The sequence below is a fragment of the Microcebus murinus genome, chromosome 1, assembly GCF_040939455.1.
Source record: "Microcebus murinus isolate Inina chromosome 1, M.murinus_Inina_mat1.0, whole genome shotgun sequence".
In the NCBI taxonomy this organism is placed as follows: domain Eukaryota; kingdom Metazoa; phylum Chordata; class Mammalia; order Primates; family Cheirogaleidae; genus Microcebus; species Microcebus murinus.
In genome coordinates, this window is record NC_134104.1 from 119,559,165 (window position 1) to 119,579,142 (window position 19,978).

General features: G+C 35.9%; 1 protein-coding gene and 1 non-coding gene across 4 annotated transcripts in view; one reads left to right on the plus strand and one right to left on the minus strand.

Moving 5' to 3' along the window:
• The window catches only part of STAG1 (STAG1 cohesin complex component), a 368,375-nt gene that overhangs the window by 16,404 nt on the left and 331,993 nt on the right, over positions 1 to 19,978 (plus strand). The gene's annotated exons all lie outside the window — the stretch shown is intronic.
• On the minus strand, positions 16,084 to 16,187 carry LOC142875498 (small nucleolar RNA U13). Its single transcript, XR_012922857.1, has one exon. It is a non-coding gene; the product is annotated as a small nucleolar RNA U13 (small nucleolar RNA).

A 19,978-nucleotide genomic window follows, 5' to 3' on the forward strand; every position in this document is an offset into this window, starting at 1 on the left:
CAAAATATAATTTCTCCTAATCAGTACTTCAAAATTAGTCTAGTTGTTAGAGCCAACTTTTATTTACTGTGTTAAAGAAGCACATTATATTATAGTATCTCAAGTTTGCTTTTTAAAAAATATGTTGATAATTATATTTGAATATAATTAATTTCTCTTGTAAGCATGGTACCATTCACTGAGAAGGAGTCTTCAGTGGATAGCTTGCTGTATGGTAGATAGAAAATAAAAAATCCATTTTTTTGATTAAACCTCATAATAGAGATTCTTATAGAAGAGAATGTCTCTCTGGCCTTCCTTACCCCTCTTTTATTTGGTTTGTTAAATAGAACTGAAACCTGAGTTCTTTGTTACATGTCAGAGTTATTAAATTAAAATATACTTTGGGTTTAGAGTGTTTTTTTCTAAGGATGTTCTGAAAAGTTAGGGAAGAAGACAATATGCATTATCTCAACAGGCATTTTAGCTGTCCTGGTTTTGATACAGTGTTGTTCAGTAGAACTGTGCAATAATGGAAATGTTTTGATTGTGTTTTGTGTAGTATGGTGGCTGTTAACCACAATGATGAAAAGAAACAAAGTAATATGAATAATAACTAACAGTACTCTTGTAATCCTTACAACAACCCCTTGAGAATAGGTACTAATGTTAAGTCTTAGTTTATAGATGAGGAAACACTTTCCAGAGGTTATATAGCTAATAATTAGCAGTTTTGGGATTCAGATTATGGCAATCTGGCTTCCTTTATGCTCCCTTTATAATAAACTCATTTATCATTTTTCTTATGGCCACCCATGAGCATATACAGAATGGCTTCAGAAATAGGTTATTATAAGGAATTTTAGATAAATAGTTTCGTTCTAATTACTAACTAAAAACTCTGCAGTGCTTTATAGTTCATCTACCCTTTATTATTGATTCTAATACTCAATTTTCTATTTTATTTCCTGTAAGCAAACTGGTATTAGATACAGGAGGTATTTTTAATAATGAACACTGACATTGTTAAACAATAAATTAGATTTTTCTCCCCTCCAAAGTTTATTTAAAGTTAGGTTCTGAAATTGAATAATGTTATTTTGCTTACTAAAAGAAATTGAAATAAAATTCTGAGGTCATTTTGTGAGGAGTCAGCTTTGGTTAATGGATATTTGGCTTTTGTCAGACAACATATATGAATAACCTGTTTATACCTAGTATGTTATGTTCCTAGAGGCCCAGAAGAGGGAAAAAAAAATCTCTCACACACAGAGTTCCATTCTTAAGCATATTCAGGCCAAGCTGGTGGAAGAATGAGATTAAAAGAGGCAAGAGAACTATCATTTCTCAAGTATCTGTTATAGACATTGTGTTTGGTTCTTTAAATACATAGTCATCATTTATTGAATATGAACTATTTATTAAGCCCTTCAGATGCTTTAGATTCATTGTATATGTCATATAATCCTCACACAACCATTCAGATAACATGATGGCAAAGATATTTCACAGATGAGGGCCTAACAAAACTCTTGCTCTACCTCCTCTCCACTTCAAGGGAAAATGATCATAAATAATAGGTGGAGAATGACATGGGGGTGGTACTCAGGTTCACTGATGGCAACTCACCTATTACTTAACGTTGTCCAAGTTATACATTTGTTCATTTCATTTCAATTATATGCTGGAAAATAAGGCAGACAAAGTATTTGTCCTCATGTGAGAGGCATTCAGCAGTCTTGTAAACAAAATATCTGTGACAGGTGCTATGAAGGGAGTAAATGAGATATTGTATCTGTAAACATATACTGTGATAAGTGCTGTGAAGAGAATAAATGAGATATTGTAATGTATAATAATGGCATACGTACCCTAAATAGGGAGAGTCAGGAAAGACATCTCTGAGGATGTGAAATTTAAGCTGAGACATGAACAGAATCCAGACTAATGAGCTAGGCACAGGGTCTAGCAAAGACAAAAATCTCTTCAATAAAAATGGCTGTGTTATCTAGGAACTGAAAGAAGACCATAGTGACTAGAGGGACCATAATATAGGAAGAGTATAATGGCATCACATGAGATTAAAGAGAAAGGTGGGTAGAGTCTGGATCATATAGAGTATGGTATGTTTGGGATAGTTAGGACTCTTAAGGAGTACAGATTTTGTTATAAGTGAAATGAGAAGTTATTGGAGAGTTTTAAGCAAAGGAACATTTAAAAAACATGCTTCTAGCTCAGTGGTTTTCACTTGGGAGTGATTTTGCTTCCCAGGGGACATTTGGCAGTGTCTGCAGAGGTTTTTGCTTATCACAACTGAGGATGATAGGCATCAGTGGGTAGAGACCAGGAATACTGCTCAACATTCTAAACATTCTACAATGCACAGAAGAGCTCCCTACAACAAAGAACTATTGGCCCTTAATGTCAATAGTGCCAAGGTTGAGAACCCCTGCTCTAGCTGCTATGTGAATATTGGATTGGGTGAGTGGGGGTGGGACTGGAATGGAAGAGGGAGAATTGACAGATAAAGTGCCTTGGACCATGGTTGTAATAGAGGTAATAGGAGAAGAGTTCGATACTGTATGTGTTTTGGAGATAGAGTAGTAGACAAGTGAGGAAAGAGATGAGTCAAGGATGATCTCCAGGTTTCTGACTAATAATAAAGTGAATAGTGGTGCCATCCTAAAGTAGGGAAGACCAGGAATGAAGGTCTCTGATTTTTAAATCTTACTTTATTAAATTTGAGTTGCCATTAATAGAAGATACAGCACTATTTTAGGTACAATAAGAAGGAAGCATATGTCTTATAATAGTTCTGTGCAGGCTGTAATTGGTCACACCAGCCACTTGTTGCTTTGAAATCTTTTATCCTAAGGGATTTGGCAATTCTGCCTTCATTTGCATTGCCTGGCACGTGACAGGCTGTCCTTTTGCATCTCAGTAACAGAACATAATACAGCTTCGTCTACTGTTGATATGGCTGTTCGCATATCCCATAAATCACTTAATTGTTGCTTTGCAAGAAAACATGAAATTGGGATTATTACTAATAGTAGTGAATATTGGACTTGTTAATCTCAATTTTTGTATATTGCTGCATACATAGTAACTTTTCAATGCCAAATTGTAGACTGCTATTTTATTTTATTATTTATTGATTGATTGAGACAGAGTCTCACTGTGTTGCCTGGGCTAGAGTGCCGAGGTGTAGCCTAGCTCACAGCAACCTCAGACTCCTGGGCTGAGCGATCCTTCTGCCTCAGCCTCCTGAGTAGCTGGGATTACAGGCATGCACCACCATGCCCAGCTAATTTTTTTAAATATATATTTTAGCTGGCCAATTATAATTTCTTTCTATTTATAATAGAGACGGGATCTCGCTCTTACTCAGGCTGGTTTTAAACTCCTGACCTTGAGTGATCCAGCCGCCTCAGCCTCCCAGAGTGCTATGATTACAGGGGTGAGCCACCACACTCAGCCCTACACTGATATTTTAAAAGACATTTTTAAAGTTAAACTCTTAAGTTTCCTGTATGATTGACTAAAAAAATGAAAAAGTTAAACTCAACATGCATGGAAACAACCATGTAAATAAGCTTAATTGATGACAGTTGGTCAAGCTAGATAGAGCTTAAAAGTAAGGAATAGTTTGTCATAGGACTTTAAATCTATACATACATATGTAATTTCCCCCCTAATTCTTGCTTGTTAAAGAGAGGTAATATTGATTTGGGGGGAGGGTGACTGATTTGCTTACATTCAGATTTTTGGTAAAAGACTCATTAAGAAATTTGGAAGCTTCCTTAGTTGATTTAAAATACTGGAAAAAATATCATTGGATTTACATAGAAATGTTGAGGAACATCTAGATTTGCAATTATAATACTTTAAGCATTTGACTGCTTCCATTTGGAACCTTTTTAGTTCCCTTTAAAAAGGCAATTTGAATTGTCAGGCAGGAGCGTTCCATTTTCTAAAATAAGAAATGGTACTTTACTATAGAAGACCCATTCATGATTTTTTTACATATGTTGAGCTTTTTAATGTTTTTTTTTTGAACATAGACATTGATGGTCTCTTTACAACCTTATAGAGCTCTCTAGTCTTTTGACAACTCTTTTCTCCTAGTGCAGCACCCCCTCTTGCCTTTATTTTCTTATCTAGCTTAGAATTATGCTCACCTCTAGAAATCTGTTCAATTGCTTTGCGTTTTTGTCTCTTCATTGCATCTGTGTAACCAAAACACAACCACAGATGAGTTTATCTTTCTGACTTCTGTGTACCTGCCTTTGAACTGCTGAGCACAGCTGGAGAAACCTTGCAGACTGGAACCACTAAATACTCATGCTCTCCAATCTTAATTAGGCCCTGAGCCTTACCTAGTAATCCCCCTTTCTTCCTAGTTGTTTTCTCATTCCTCATAGCAGTTATTGAAAAACTTATACTCTCCTGTAGCCCCCTTATCTACCATTTCCCTTCTCTTTCTCTGTAGATAATCTTATCTATTCACTGAGAAACTCATAAATTTAATTATTATTTTATTTTTGGAAGATGTCAAAAAAGATTGAAATAAGACCAGCTAGATAGAGATCACCTTGATATTTGCTATACCTATCCCTTGGAGGCATATAGCAAACTAATGTATAAATTTCAGGAGAAAATTTGAAATCTACATCTTTGTGATCATTTTGATTAAATCTACCATGGGCTAATTTTAGTATAAAATCACTTGTTTCAATTGCAGTTAAGTTTTTGGAGTAGTTTTGTATTTAAAAATTTCAGATTAAAGGAAGTTCTGTTGTGTAAAAGGTACTAAATATGTTAACTTTTTAATTGTAGTCTAATATTAATATATGTAATAAAGTGCACTACTCAAAGCATGATGAATTTTTACCTGTGTAAACACCTTTCAGATGAAGATACAAAACATTTCTAGTACCCCAGAAGGTTCTCTGTGTTATCTCTCCCCTCTTACATTCCAGCTTCTATAGCTGTTAATTTTGTACTTTACTATCTAATTTCTTTTGCTCAACATCATGTCTGTGATATTCCTCCATATTGGAGCATGTGTTAAATATCAGTGGTTCTTTTTTTATTGCTTTGCAGTATTACACTGTATGAGCACACTTAAATGTATTCATTCTTTTGTATATGGACATTTGGGTTATTTTCAGTTTTTGGCTATTATAATAAAGCTACTGTGAACATTATTGTTCAAGTCTGTTGGTGAACGTATGCCCTCCTTTCTATTGCATACATGTACCTAGAGTGGAATTGGTGGATCGTAGTGTAATTCTTAATACTACGTTTATAATGGAACCAAATTATTAACTTTACCTCTTCCTATCTGTAAGCAATTTTATTCCTTTTCAAAAGAATATGAAGAGAGTATTAGATTTTCTTTTTCTCCTCTTTTTTCTTTATTAATTTTTTTGGGATGGGATCTTGCTATGTTGTTCATGCTTGTCATGAAATTATGGGCCCAAATAATCCTTCCACTTCAACCTCCCAAGTAGCTAAGGTTACAGGTGTATCTTTGTTATTATTTTACATATAAAATTTAGTTCCAAATTGAACTATTTGTTTCTGTTAATACTTCCTTCAGTACATTTGTAAGTCTTCTGTTTCCTTCCTTTATCCAAATTTTGAGTGTTTCTCTCTATTATCTGTCCTGATCCCTTGTCTATAAGCTTATTATCGTATTAGAGGACTTTTCTCTTAAAGACTGTGGAAAATAATAATTGGTTTTCCTAGCAGAAACTTAGGGTTTCTTGGATATATTGGGTTGACCTTTTAGACACTTTCAGTGTCTAATGAAGGACCTACTGGATTTGGAGACCAGTGACCTGGATTCTAACCCAGATTAGTTTATTTATTAGCAGCATGTCCTATTGTAAATTACTTTTATCTCACTGCCTCACTTGTATTGGGAATAAATATGTATGTCCTTGTCATTTCAGGGAATTTTGGCTAGTTAATATAACAGTGCTCTGTAAACTATGAAATATGAATATAAGTGGCTGTGTTTTAGGGAGGACATCTTGTACAGTTGCAGATTTCTAAGCAGCATTCATCCAGGTTGTAAAACAAGATAGAAGTTGGAGTTTTTTGAAAGGCATGCAGCAGGACAGAGAAGAGTGTGTCTAGGGGAGGCTGACTGCCTGATGAGTTTGTTTCTAAGTGTCACATGAACTGATGAACTATGTATCAAACTCTGGTTCTCAGAGTTGATATGCTAAAAATGAAATTTATTATTTATATCTAGAAGTGATTTTGGTTTTAGGTGGTTTCAAGTCTAAGGTATAAACCAGATGTCAGATTATTGATACACATTAGGAAATTACTTTTCAAATGTAATTGACTGCCTGTGCTAACCAATCAGTACATTCATTCTCTTTTTGTAGGAAAACCTATATAAGACAGGTAGTCCTAAGATTGACTGGTAAACCTGGAATGAGCACAAAACAAGTTGGAGTGTTTTAGTTGTTGGTTTTATTGAGCTCTGATAGCTTGATAAATCTATCTGCACTATAGCAGATCTGGGTCAGGACTTTCTCCAGGGACATTGTGAAGACAAACTGCCAAATTTAATTTGTTTGAATACTTCTCACTGTTCAAGTTAACTGGGTTTTAGTTTCATATAGTCATGAACAAGATGTGGTTCCTACTTCCTATGCCACCTTTTTTGAATTTCATGTATTCTTCATTCTACAGATGGTTTATCTTATGTTAGGTTCTTCCTAATTTAATTCTCAGTGTTAACTTTCATTTTAAAAGAACCTTTCCTGTGTGTCTCATATACTGCCTCACTTGTGGATTGCATTTATCCTTGCAAAGTTGAGATATATTGAGATGTATATTGCTTCTAGTGCTTTTCTAGTGCATCCTTGTTTCTATGTAGGAAGAATGTGGATTTTGTAGTCAAGCCTAAATTTCAGGATTGGCTCTGCCATGTAAATTTCCATTTATCCATCATCCTAGAGGAACTGTAGTCCTCCTTTCTGCCTTTCTGCTTTTCCTTCATATTGAGATATAATTTTCATAACATAAAATTCTCTCATTTTGAGTGTGCAATTTAGTGATTTTTAGTTAATTTGGAAAACTGTGCAACCATCACCACACAATCTAATTTCAGAATATTTCAGTCATCCAGAAAAGAAAATCTGTGCCCATTTGCAGTCACTTTCCCATTTCTACTCCTAATCACATTCTATTTTCTGTGTACAGATTTGTCTTTTCTGGACATTTCCTGTAATTGGAATCACACATATATGGTCTTTTTCTATTTGGCTTTGATTTAAGGTTTATTAGTTTTGAATACGATCTAAGTTACAGCATGTTTCAGTTTTTTTTTTTTCCCCATGAGACAGGGTCTCGCTCTGTCACCCAGGCTAGAGTGCAGTGTCATCATTATAGTTCACTGCAACATCAGATTCCTGGATTCAAGTGATCCTCTTGCTTCAGCCTCCCAAGTAGCTGGAATGACAGGCATATGCTACCATGTCTGGCTAATTTTTAAAATAATTTTTTGTAGAGATTTGGTCTTGCTATGTTGCCCACACTGGTCTCGAACTCCTAGCTTCAAGTGATCGCAAGCCTTGGTTTCCCAGAATACTGGGAGCTCAATACTTTCTTTTTTATTGTGAAGAGTCTTCTATTTTATCGTAAAGAATATCCATCAAATACTCTTCACAGTAAAAATCCATTCACCATTTGAATTAATCTGTTCACCACTTGATGGACATTTGAGTTTCTAATTTTTGGCTGTTGTGAATAATGCTGCTATGAGCATTCATCTACAAGTTTTGGTGTAGACATATATTTTCATTTCTCTTTGGTAGGTACCCAGGAGTGGAATTGCTGGGTCATACATTAAATTTATATTTAACATTTTAAGAAACTACCAAACTGTTTTCCAAAATGGTTGTACTGTCATCAGTGTATGAGGGTTTCAATTTGCCTCTTTATATCTGAATATTTAGGATGTCAGTTTAATTAGATTTCAGTGTCACATGATATTAGCTGCTACTGTGGAAGAAGAGTCATAGATAGCATCACAGGATTTTACTATTCTAACTAGAAAAAAGTATTAACATTACATGTATGTCACATGCAAAAATACAATGCTTAATGATTAAAAACCTAGATTTTTTTTCTAGGTGAATGTGTTTTCTTAAATGGTTTCTCTAAAGCAAGACAAAGCACTCCATAGAACACTGTCAAATTTATTACTTTATAAGAAACTTAATTATGGAAAATTTCGGACATGCAGATGAAGACAAAATAGTTTAGTGAACCCTCACATACCCCAGCTTTAAAATTAAGTCACTTCAGTTTTATTAGGTCATTAAATATGAAATGTCTGATTTCAAATCATAAGTGTAGTTTATTATATCTCAAACACGAAGCAGTACAGTTAATCACAGTATGATCCTAAACTGTCGACACAGTTTTGTCATCTTAATGGTAGCTTGTTTATGCCAGCAGCAAAGAAGCCTAGAGAGTGAATGTCGATGAAATCACAAAAGGGGCGTTTTCCATAGCTTGTTGAGAATTGACTATTTTTTCCTTGCAAGAAGTGGTCCAAAGCCTGGAAGAAGTGGTAGTCAGGTTGGTGAAAGGTCTGGTGAATATGGTGGATGACAAAGAGTTTCCAAGTCCAGCCTCTGTAGTTTGAGCAAATTGTTTTTGCTACATGTGGTTGAGCGTTGTCTTGCAAGGGGATTGGCCTGTCTCTGTTGACCAGTCTTGGCTGCTTAATCTCAGGCATCCTCATCATTTCATCCAGTTGGTTGCAGTAGATATCTGCTGTAATCGATTGACCAGGTTTCATGAAGCTGTAGCGGATAATACCAGCACTGCACTACCAAACAGACACGATTAGCTTCTTTTGGTGAATATTCAGTTTTGGACTATGTTTCGGTACTTCATCTTTATCCAGCCATTGCGCCGAACGCCAATTTATGGTAAATCTGGAGTTTAATTTTAGTTCTATGACTGATCTATATGAGCTACTCTGCTTTTTTTGAGCCTCAGTTCACATATGAAATGGGGACATTATAGTATCTGTTCTTTAGTCACTTACCATTATCCAAAAGATAAAATGAGTAGGTTAAAGAAATACATATGGACCTATTTTGGTGGGCATGTTGCTGTTGGGGCAGGATTAACAATGCTATGTGGCTTTATGCTCTGTGCATGTACAAAACAAAGAGAAATGGGAAAACCAATGAAAACCGTTAAGCGCCTATTATGTACAATTTATTTTGATAAGCCATTTACATAAATTCCTATTTAATCCCTATGACAATGCTGCTATGTTGTTATTCTCATTCCTAACCAAAGTTTGGAAACGTGAAGTTATTTGCAGAAAGTATATATTATTACCCTCACTTTATATATGAGGAAACTAAGGCTTGGAAGTTTTGTAGTAATTTTCAGAAAGTCTTACAACTAGTTAGTGCAGCTTTAATTGGAAAGTTTATGCTTCTTTCTACTGTGAGCAGTTGTATACCAGGGAGAGAATGCACAGAGGTTTTTACTTTTTTTTTTTTAAAGTACTGAAATATTAGAGGTTGCTTAGGTTAGTTAATTAGAATATAGTTCTAATGTAATAACATTGTGGGTTTGCTCAGTAATTTATTTAGGCTTTACAGAAGAGTAAATAATATTGTTATCTGTTAGCTGCATGGCTAAATTGGGTTTATATGATACACATCCCAGAAATACATAGTAAAAGTTGTGGATCAAAGTTGTGTTTTAAAAATTTGAGTCATTCAGGTACAAATGTCATCAATTTTGCTATATATATCTACTATCTTTACTATTATTTACTCAACAGTTTTTTAACTTGTCAGTTTGCCCCCTGAATTCACTTTGGAAAGACACTAGCATATCACAGTGAGTGGCAAACTAATGTCACTTTCCATGAATGGAAAATAACTCCTTTAGACAACTATTAGGATAAAAACTTTTGGACTGGGTGTGGTAGCTCACGCAGGTAATCCTAGCACTCTGGGAGGCTAAGGGAGGAGGATTGCTTGAGATTAGAAGTTCAAGACCAGCCCAAGCAAGAAAGAGACTCCTGTCTTTACAGAAAAATAGAAAAATTAGCTAGGTGTGGTGGCTTGCACCTGTAGTCCCACCTATTCAGGATGCTGTGGCAGGAGGATCTCTTGAGCCCAGGAGTTTGAGGTTGCGGTGAGGTGTGATGAGACCACTACACTCCAGCCTTGGTGACAGGAAGACTCTGTTTCAAAAAGAAACAAAAAAACCAAAAATCTTTTGGTTAGTGTAGTACCTGAAACTATTCCTTAGTCACTGATAGTTTGCATTTTACTCATTCAAAAACTGGAATTTGGAAGATTTAACACTTACAGCTTTATGTTTTTCCAAGATAAAACAAATGGATAGAAAAATAAAGATTGAGTGAAGAAAGGTGCTGGCATTCCTACTAAGCCAGAGCAAGGGCAGGACCAGGGGCAGAGCAGAGACCATTTGTGACCAGGCCAAAAGGTGACATGAACCATTAAAAATGACTCATATCAATTTGTATGTACCTTTTTTAGCTACAGTAATTGTTTATAATGCTGAGTAGACGTCTCCTACTTATTTGCCTTTTGTAAAGAACTTTATTGTGAAATAAAACAAAGTTTATTAAACATAAATGTACTGCTTAAATTATTACTTATTATAAAGTAAACACTGAAACTGTATCTGGATCAAGAACCAGAACATTGTCAGCACCATGGAAACTCCCCCCACTGTGTGCTTCTTTGCATTACAGTCGCTCTCTTTCCCCTAAAGGAACCATTATCCTGACTTTCTTGGTTATAATTTTCTTGATTTTAAAAAATATTTCTACCTCCTAAGTCTGTATCCCTAAATGTTGTGGTTTGGTTTTGTCTGTTTTTGAGTTTTATGTAGATGAAATCACACTATTTTTTGTGTTTTGCTTCCCTCGTTCAGTATTGTTTGTGAGATTCATCAATGTTGTGTGGACCTATACTTTTTTATTAAATTGTGTGTTTATGCCACATTTATCCATTCTATTCTTGATGGACATTAGATTATTTTCAGTTTGAGCCATTACAAATAATGCTGATAAGAACATTCTTAATACATTTTTAATGTACACGTATAGCTTGGATATATATCTAGGAGTGAAATCTCCTGATCATAAGGTGTGTTGTTAGTAATATAAGGCCAAGTTGTTTTCCGAAGTGGTTTTACCAAACTTTTCTTCCACCAGCAGTATATGAGAATTCCGTTGTTTTCATATTCTCCTTAGCACTGTTGTCAATCTTTTAAAATTGTAGCCATTTTTGATGGTTTTAATTTGCATTTTTCCTGGCTACTAATGAGGCTGCTTGAGCACCTTAGCACTGGCCATTTTGATATCCTGTTCTGTAAAGTGACTCTTCTTTCATATATGGTGCCTTTTAAAATGGTTATCTTTTGCTGCACAAAAGTTCTTACTTGGTTACGTGTATGTTTTTCCTGTATGCTTAGTGTTTTTTGTGTTCTGCTTTAAAAAAGCTTTCCTTGTTTGGAGGTCATGAAGTTATTCATCTGTATCAACTAGAACAGCGGTCCCCAACCTTTTTGGCACTAGGGACTCGTTTCATGGAAGACAAGTTTTCCATGGGGTGGAGGGGGTAGGGGAGGTTGGGGAGAGGGGAAGTGGAGTTTAGGTGGTGATACAAGTGATGAGGAGGAGCTCTAAATGTAGATGAAGAGATGAAGATTCCCTAGCTTGTTCTTGCTCTCCGCTGTGTGGCCTGGTTCCTAAGTTTCATAGAAGACATGGAAGACAATTTTTCAGGGGGTGGGGGGAGGGGAGGTGGAGTTCTATGGCAGTTCCTAATAAGCCACCAATGATACCAGTCCACGGTACCAGTCCACGGCCTGGGGGTTGGGGACTGCAGCTTTACAACTTTATAGTTAGAAGTCTTGCATATCTTTTGTTAAATTTATTCTTAGATACTTGATTTATTTTTATACAGTTGTAAGTACTATCTTCAATGTTTTCCTTTTTTAAGTATGCTTTCAGAAAGCACACTTGTGATGCTTTAATCAGGAGTTGTATAAGAAAATTTTTTTGTGGAAAAATTACATTCTAGCTTTAAGTCACATTGTCCAAAGCATGTCCAGTATTTAAAAAGCCAGAGAATCCATGATGCTACACAAATTGATTGCTTTTGATGATGTCATTTCCCTTTTTGTTTTCAAAGAAGACTGGATAAAATGATTATTGTATATTGAAATAAAAACAATAATATGACTTTCATTTACTTCAGTTGGTTGAGTACATTGTGTGTTTTGGTATTTGGTGTTAAGTTACATTTACAGTTTTAATCTTCATGAAAATAATTGCTTAGATAAAATGGTTTATTTAATATTTCTGAGTTTTAGATTTTTCTTCTTGGCAAAAGTTACTTTGCATTAAGTAGTTTCTTTTGGTCTATGATTGGAATTCAAGGGGGGAAGGGATGGTGGAGTGGTAATGACCTGAATCAACATTAAAGTGAAAGACTGTATGTATGGACACTGCAGCTTTATTGCAATGGATGTGAAGTATAAAGACTTGAAATCCTGGTGCTGCGGAAAGGAAGCAAAGTACAGTGTAGGCTTAATTCTGCATAGTGGTGTGTGTGTGAGAGACAGAAAAAATGCTTATTTCTGAATTCTAGGACCAGAGCCCTGGAATTAGCACATTGTAATAAGAGTAAGGGGAGAAAAAATTCAGAGAATAAAGAGAAAATGAAATAGCCTGGAGAAGGGAATAATAAAATAATATTTTAACAGTAGCTCCTGGAAAACCATTATAAATTCAGACTGTAATACTATATGAAAATTGATATTCAGAATAAGCATTTTTATATAAACTTAACACTGGAATTGTGTTTGGTTTAACTTTTCTATGTCTTAAAAAACAGAATATCCTGAAAGAAAGGAAAAAGAACAAAACCTCAGCATATTTCCAGGGCTATATATAGGCTAAGAATATGTATTGGTTTATGAACAAATTCTATAATACTTCTCTGGAGTTCCTAAACCTTTCTTTGATTAGGGAAAAATTCATTTTAACTCACAGAAATAACCACAGTTCATCTATGTAAATGATATTGTAATCTGACTTATCTATACTGTAAATTTGCCTCCATTAGGGTATAAAGTAGGTAGAGTAAGTATACACATGCTTAAAATAATTATCAGAGGCCGGGCGCGGTGGCTCGCACCTGTAATCCTAGCTCTCTGGGAGGCTGAGGCGGGCAGGTTGCTCAAGGTCAGGAGCTCGAAACCAGCCTGAGCAAGAGTGAGACCCCGTCTCTACTATGAATAGAAAGAAATTAATTGGCCCCCTAATATATATAGAAAAAAGTAGCCAGGCATAGTGGTGCATGCCTGTAATCCTAGCTCTCTGGGAGGGTGAGGTGGGCAGGTTGCTCAAGGTCAGGAGTTCAAAACCAGCCTGAGCAAGAGTGAGATCCCGTCTCTACTATGAATAGAAAGAAATTAATTGGCCAGCTAATATATATAGAAAAAATTAGCTGGGCATGGTGGCACATGCCTGTAGTCCCAGGTACTTGGGAGGCTGAGGCAGTAGGATTGCTTGAGCCCAGGAGTTTTAGGTTGCTGTGAGCTAGGCTGACACCACGGTACTCACTCTAGCCTGGGCAACAAAGTGAGACTGTGTCTCAAAAAAAATTGTAATAATAATAATAACAGTAATAATAATTGTCAGAATTTATTACACTTTTCAAAGCTTCCGTGACTGGTAACTACAGATTACTTTTTAAGAGGATGGGAGGGGTGAACTAAGCACCTAACAATAGTGTAAATACCAATATAGTAAAAAGAAAAATATTTCATATTAGTGTTTGGTAATTAGTATTGATTTCTCAGCATTAGTCTTCACTTTTTTTTCAAATTGAGGTTATATTCAGGTAACTTATATTTAACCATTTTTAAGTGTACAGTTTAGTACACTTTTAGGCAGTTGTGTTATTGTGCAACCATCTTCTCTCTCTAGTTTTAGAATGTTTTCAATGATACCAGAACACCCTATATCCATTAAGTAATCACTTCCTATTTGCCCTGACACCTCCTTCCCTACCCATCTCCTGGCAATCACTGATCTGCTTTTCTGTCTCTGTGGATTTGCTTATTCATAATGTTTCTTGTAAATAAAATGATTTAATATGTATTAGGCTTATTTCACTTAGCATAATGTTTTTGAGGTTCATCCAAGCTGTAGCATGTGTCTTTCCTTTTGATGGCCGAATAATATTCCGTTGTGTGTGTGTGTGTGTGTGTGTGTGTATACACACCACATTGTTTCATTGTACCTTATGGTTATTGTGAATAATGCTGCTTTTAACATTTGTGTACAAACTTCTTTATGGATATATGTTTTCATTTTTCTTGGATATATACCTAGGAGTGGAATTGCTGGGTCATGTGGTAATTTTTTTTTTTTAACATTTTAGAAAACTGCCAAACTGTTCTCAATAGCAGCTGGCACCATTTTACATTTCCACCAGCAACATATGAGAGTTCCTATTGCTCCACATCCTTGCCAGCACTTTTTATTTTTCATTCGTTTTGTTTTATAGCTACCTGCTATGGTTTGGATATGGTTTGCTTGTACCCCCTAAAACTCATGTTGAAATTTGATCCCCTACGGGAGGTAGGTGGGAGGTGTTTGGATTGTGGGGATACATCCTTCATGAATGGGCGGTTGCTGTTCCCACTATAGTGAGTGTATTCTTGCTCTCCAGCAACTGAATTAGTTCTTAAGGGAATGGATTAGTTCTTCTGAGAGTAGGTTTTTGGAAAGCCAGAATGCTGATTAGGTTTTCCCCTCTTCACATATGTTCACTTCTCCATTGACCTTCTCTGTGATGTGATGCAGCACAAAAGTCCTCTCCAGAAGAGAGGGCCATGCCCTTGGACTTCTCAGCCTGCAGAACTGTGAGCTAAATAAACCTCTTTTCTTTATAAATTAACCCAGTCTGGTATTCTAAGCAACACGAAATGGACGAATACATCATCATAATGGGTATGAAGTAGTAGCTCATTGTGGTTTTGACTTGTACTCCCGTAATGACCACTGAAGTTGAATATTCTTTCATGTGCTTGTTTGTCTTTTGTATATCTTTTTTGGAAAAGTGTCTTTTCAAGTCCATTGCCCATATTTTAAATGTTTGTCTTTTTGTTGTTGCATTGTAAGTTCTTTATATATTTTGGATACTGGACCCTTATCCAGATACATGATTTGCAAATATTTTCTACCATTCTGTGGATTGTCTTTTAACTCCCTTCATAGTGTCCTTTGAAGCACAAAGCTTTTTAAGTTTGATGAGGTTGTTTATTTAATTTTCCTTTAGCTGTGTTTTTGGTGTCCTACCTAAGAAACCATTGCCAAATACAAGGTCATAGGTTATCCCTATGTTTTCTTTTAAGTTTTATCATTTTAGCACTTATATTTAGGTTTTTTGATCCCATTTGAGTTTGTTTTTTATTTTTGAGACAGTCTTACTGTTTTTTCTGGGCTAGAGTCCAGTGACATCATCATGGCTCACTGCAACCTCAAACTCTTGGGCTCAGGTGATCTTCCTGCCTCAGCCTCCTGAGTAGCTGGGACTAAAGGTGTACACCACCACACCTGGCTAATTATTTCTATTTTTTTGGTAGAGATAGGGTCTCAGTATGTTCCTCAGGCCGATCTCGAACTTCTGACCTTAAGCCATCCTCTGGCCTCAGCCTTCTGAAATACTAGGATTACAGGTGTGAGCCCCTGGGCCTGGCCAAGTTAATTTTTAATATGGTATGAGGTAGGGGTCCAACATCATTCTCTTGTATGTGAATATCAAGTTATTCCAGCACCATTTGTTGAAGAGACAGTTCCTTTCCCCCATTAGATTGTTTGTACCCTTAAAAAGTATCAGTTGACTGTAGATGTATCAGTTTATTCCTGGAATCTCAGTTCTGTTCCATTGCTTTATATTTCTGTCACTGTTCTGACTTAGCTTTGTAGTACAATTGAAATTGGAAAGTTTGAGTCCTCCAATTTTGTTTCAGTTTTTCATTTTTTTCCCACATCAGACGGCTAATGTGCCGACATAGTAAGAAGATTGAGGGAGGCACATCTCACACATGCGCCGTGAAAGCCCAATCATCGTGCTTATGAACTACAAAAAGATCAGTTTCAGTTTTTCAATATTGTTTTAACTGTTTGGGGCCCCTTGCAATTCCATATGAGTTGGAGAATTGGCTTTTCCATTTTTGCAAAAGAGGCCATTGAAATTGTGATAGCAATTGCATTGAATATGTAGGTTGCTTTGAAGAGTATTTACATTTAAGCAATATTAAATGATCTTTTAATCTGACTCTGGAATGCCTTTTGATTTAATTAGGTCTTAATTTCTTTTAGCAGTGTTTTGTAGTTTTCAGTTTATAAATCTTTAACTTTCTTGGTTAAGTTTATTTTTAGGTGTTTTGATTTTTGAATGGTATTGTAAATAGAATTATTTACTTAATTTCCTTTTTGGATTATTCATTATGTATAGAAACACAACTGATTTTTGTATTGTACCCTGCAACTTTGCTCAATTTATTTATTAGCTTGGTGTGTGTGTGTGTGTGTGTGTGTGTGTGTGTGTATTCGTGTGTATTCTTCGGGATCTCTTTATATAGGAACATGTCATGTGCAACTCAAGATAGTTACATGTCTTCCTTTCTCATATGGATGCCTTTTGTTTCCTTTCTAACCTGGCTAGGCCTTCCAGTATGATGTTGAATAGCAATATTGAAAGTGGACAGCCTTGTCTTTTTCCTGATCTTAGGGGGAAAGCTTTTAGTCATTCACTATTGATGTTAAGGCATTTTCATAAATGCCTTTTATCACGTAAAGGAAATTCCCTTCTGGTCCTAGTTTTCTGAGTGGCTATTTTTGTTTGTTTGTTTTTTTTAGCATGAAAGAGTGTTGAACTTTGTCAAATGCTTTATTTGTGTGTATGTCTATTGAGATGATCATGTGGCATTTTTCCTTTGTTCTGTTAATGTGATGTATTACATTGATTGATATTCTTACGGTGAACCACCCTTGCATTCCTGGAATAAATCCCACTGGTCATGGTGTATAATCTTTTTAATATGCTTTGTATTTGGTTTGCTAATATTTTGTGGGTGTTTTAGCTTCTGCATTCATAAAGGATATTGGTCTGTAGTTTTCTTGAGTTTTTTTGGTCTGGCTTTGTATCACTGTAATACTGCTGTCATAGAATGTGTTAGGAAGTCTTACTTCCTGTTTTAATTTTTGGAAGAACTTGAATAGGATTAGTGTTAATTCCTTATCAAATGTTTGGTAGAATTTACCAGTGAAACTAACTGGTTATGTATGGACTTTTCTTTGTTGGGAGGTTTTTGATTACCAATTCATTCTCTTATTATAGATCTGTTGAGATTTTCTTGCTGAGTTAGTTTTGGTAATTCCTGTGTTTCTGGGAATTTTTCCTTTTCGTTTACATACGATTTACGTACATCTGTTCATAGTATTCTCTTATAATCCTTTCATTTTCTGTATGATCGATTGGTAGTAGTGTCCCCATTTTCATTACTGATCTTAGTTATTTGCATCAGCAGCAGCAGCAGTAGCTGCTTCTTTAGCTAAAACTTTGCTAATTTTGTTGATTTCTTAAAGAATCACATTTTGGTTTTGTTGATTCTGTTGTTTTTCTATTCTATTTTGTTTATCTGTGCTCTAGTCTTTATTATTTTTTCTGCTTGCTTTGAGTTTAGTTTGCATTTCTTTTTCTTATATCTTTTTTTTTTTCTTTTTTTTCTTTTTTTTTTTTTATGCCTAAACAGTGATAGAACATTTCTTTTTCTTATATCTTAAAGTGTAAAGTTAGGCTTTTGATTTGAGATCTTCTTTTGTAATGTAGGTGTTTATAGCTATAAAATTACTCCAGACAGCTGCTTTTGCTGCATCCCATAAATTTGGAATGTTGTGTTTTCATTTTCATTAGTCTCAAATTGTTTTCTTATTTGCTTTGTGATTTATTCTTTGACTCATTGTTTGTTTAAGGGTGGGGTATATTGTGAATTTTACAGTTTTCCTTCTGTTATTGACTTTTAGTTTCATTTCATTGTGGTCAGAGAAAATACGTTGTAGATTCCAGTTTGTTTAGATTTATTAAGATTTGTTTTGTTGCTTAACATATGGTCTATCTTGGAGAATGTCCCACGTGTGCATGAGAAGAATGCATGTTCTGCTGCTGTTGGGTGGAGTATTCTAGATATGTCTGTTATGTCTAGTTGTTTTGTTTTGTTTTTTTAAATACAGGGTCTCTCTGTTGCCCAGGCTGGAGTGCGGTGTGATGATCATAGGTCACTGCAGCCATGAACTCCTGGACTCAAGCAGTCCTCCTGCCTCAGCCTCCTTAGTAGCTGGGACTACAGGCACGGGTATGCCACCACACATGGCTGATTTTCTTTTTCTTTCTTTCTTTTCTTTTTTTTTTGTTTAAGAGATGAGGTCACACTGTATTACCTAGGCTGGTCTTGACCTCCTGGCCTCAAGCACTCCTTCTGCTACAGCCTCCAAAGTAGCTGGGGTTACAGGTGCCAGCAATCATGCCTGGCTCTTTTTCTTGATTTATAGTTTTGTTTAGGTTCTCTGTTTTCTTACTGATATTCTGTCTAGATGTTCTAGCCATTATTGAAAATGGGGTTTTGAAGTCTCCAAATGTTATTGTTTGTTTTTTCTTTCTCAAAGTTATTGTTGAACTGTTTTTTGTCCTTTCAATTCTCTCAGTGTTTGCACATATATTTTTAAGCTTTATTTTTCTGTGTGTAATTACTTACAGTAGTTCCACCTTCTTGATGAATTAACCGTGTTATTCAGTGTACACTGTTCTTTGTTTTTTGTAACAATTTTTGACTTAAAAATCTGTTTTGTGTACTGTTAATTTTGCTATCCCAGTTCTCTTTTGGATACTATTTGCATGATATATCTTTTTCCATCCTTTTATTTTCAAGCTGTTTGTGTCTTTGAGTCTATAGTGAATCTCTTGTAAGCAACATACAGTTGGATTTTAAAAGAAAAGTGAATTATGCCAGTTTCAGTCTTTTAATTGCTGATTTTTTTAAGTTTTCATTTAAAGTGATTACTGATAATGAAAAACTCTTGGTAATTTGTGTGTGGTCACTGAAGCCTCTGTTCTGCTACCTTTGTGGTGAGCCAGTGACTTGTCAGGTTCTTGAGCGTCTGGGTCTAATAAAGAAAAGGAATAAAAGTGTTGTGTCTTAAATTTCTTTGGTAGATGCTGCCTAGGAAGCCACTGTAGTAGCCCATTGGGGTTGAAACAGTGGTCACTATGTGCAGGTCCCTCAATAATCCATCAAGCATATCAAAACACAAAAGCCTGAATTTTGGACAAGGTCCTTATTGCTCACCTGGACATTAGCAAGCTACACCAGGAAGATGGGCTGCTGTCTCCACGAGTGCCTGCCTACTACCGTGTTTCCCCCGAAAATAAGACAGGGTCTTATATTTATTTTTCTTCAAGAAGACAACCTAGGGCTTATTTTTAGGGGATTTTTTTTTTTTAAGTATGGTACAAATGATCTCTCTGGGCTCAGTAGGAGATTGCTTGCTAAAGCTTTTCCCCTATCCCTTGGTATTTGTGGGAGGTGAGAGAGGCCCACAGTGCTAAGTAAAATGGCAGCCACAGCTTTCCTTCTTTTCCCTGGGGACACACAATACCTGAAGCAGAGCGTCCCGCTCCTCACTTCACTGAGGAGACTTTCCCCTCAAAGCCTCAGCTTGCAGCATGCACAGGATGCCCCGGACTTGACAGGGGGAGCCGACCTTGTTGGTGGGGCTGCCCGCACCTTTCTGGTCACCTCTGGGATAGTAGCTGTCATGATGGGGCAGATGAGAAGGGCTGCTCCTTGTATTTACTGCTCCGTGACGAAATGCATGGGTTGT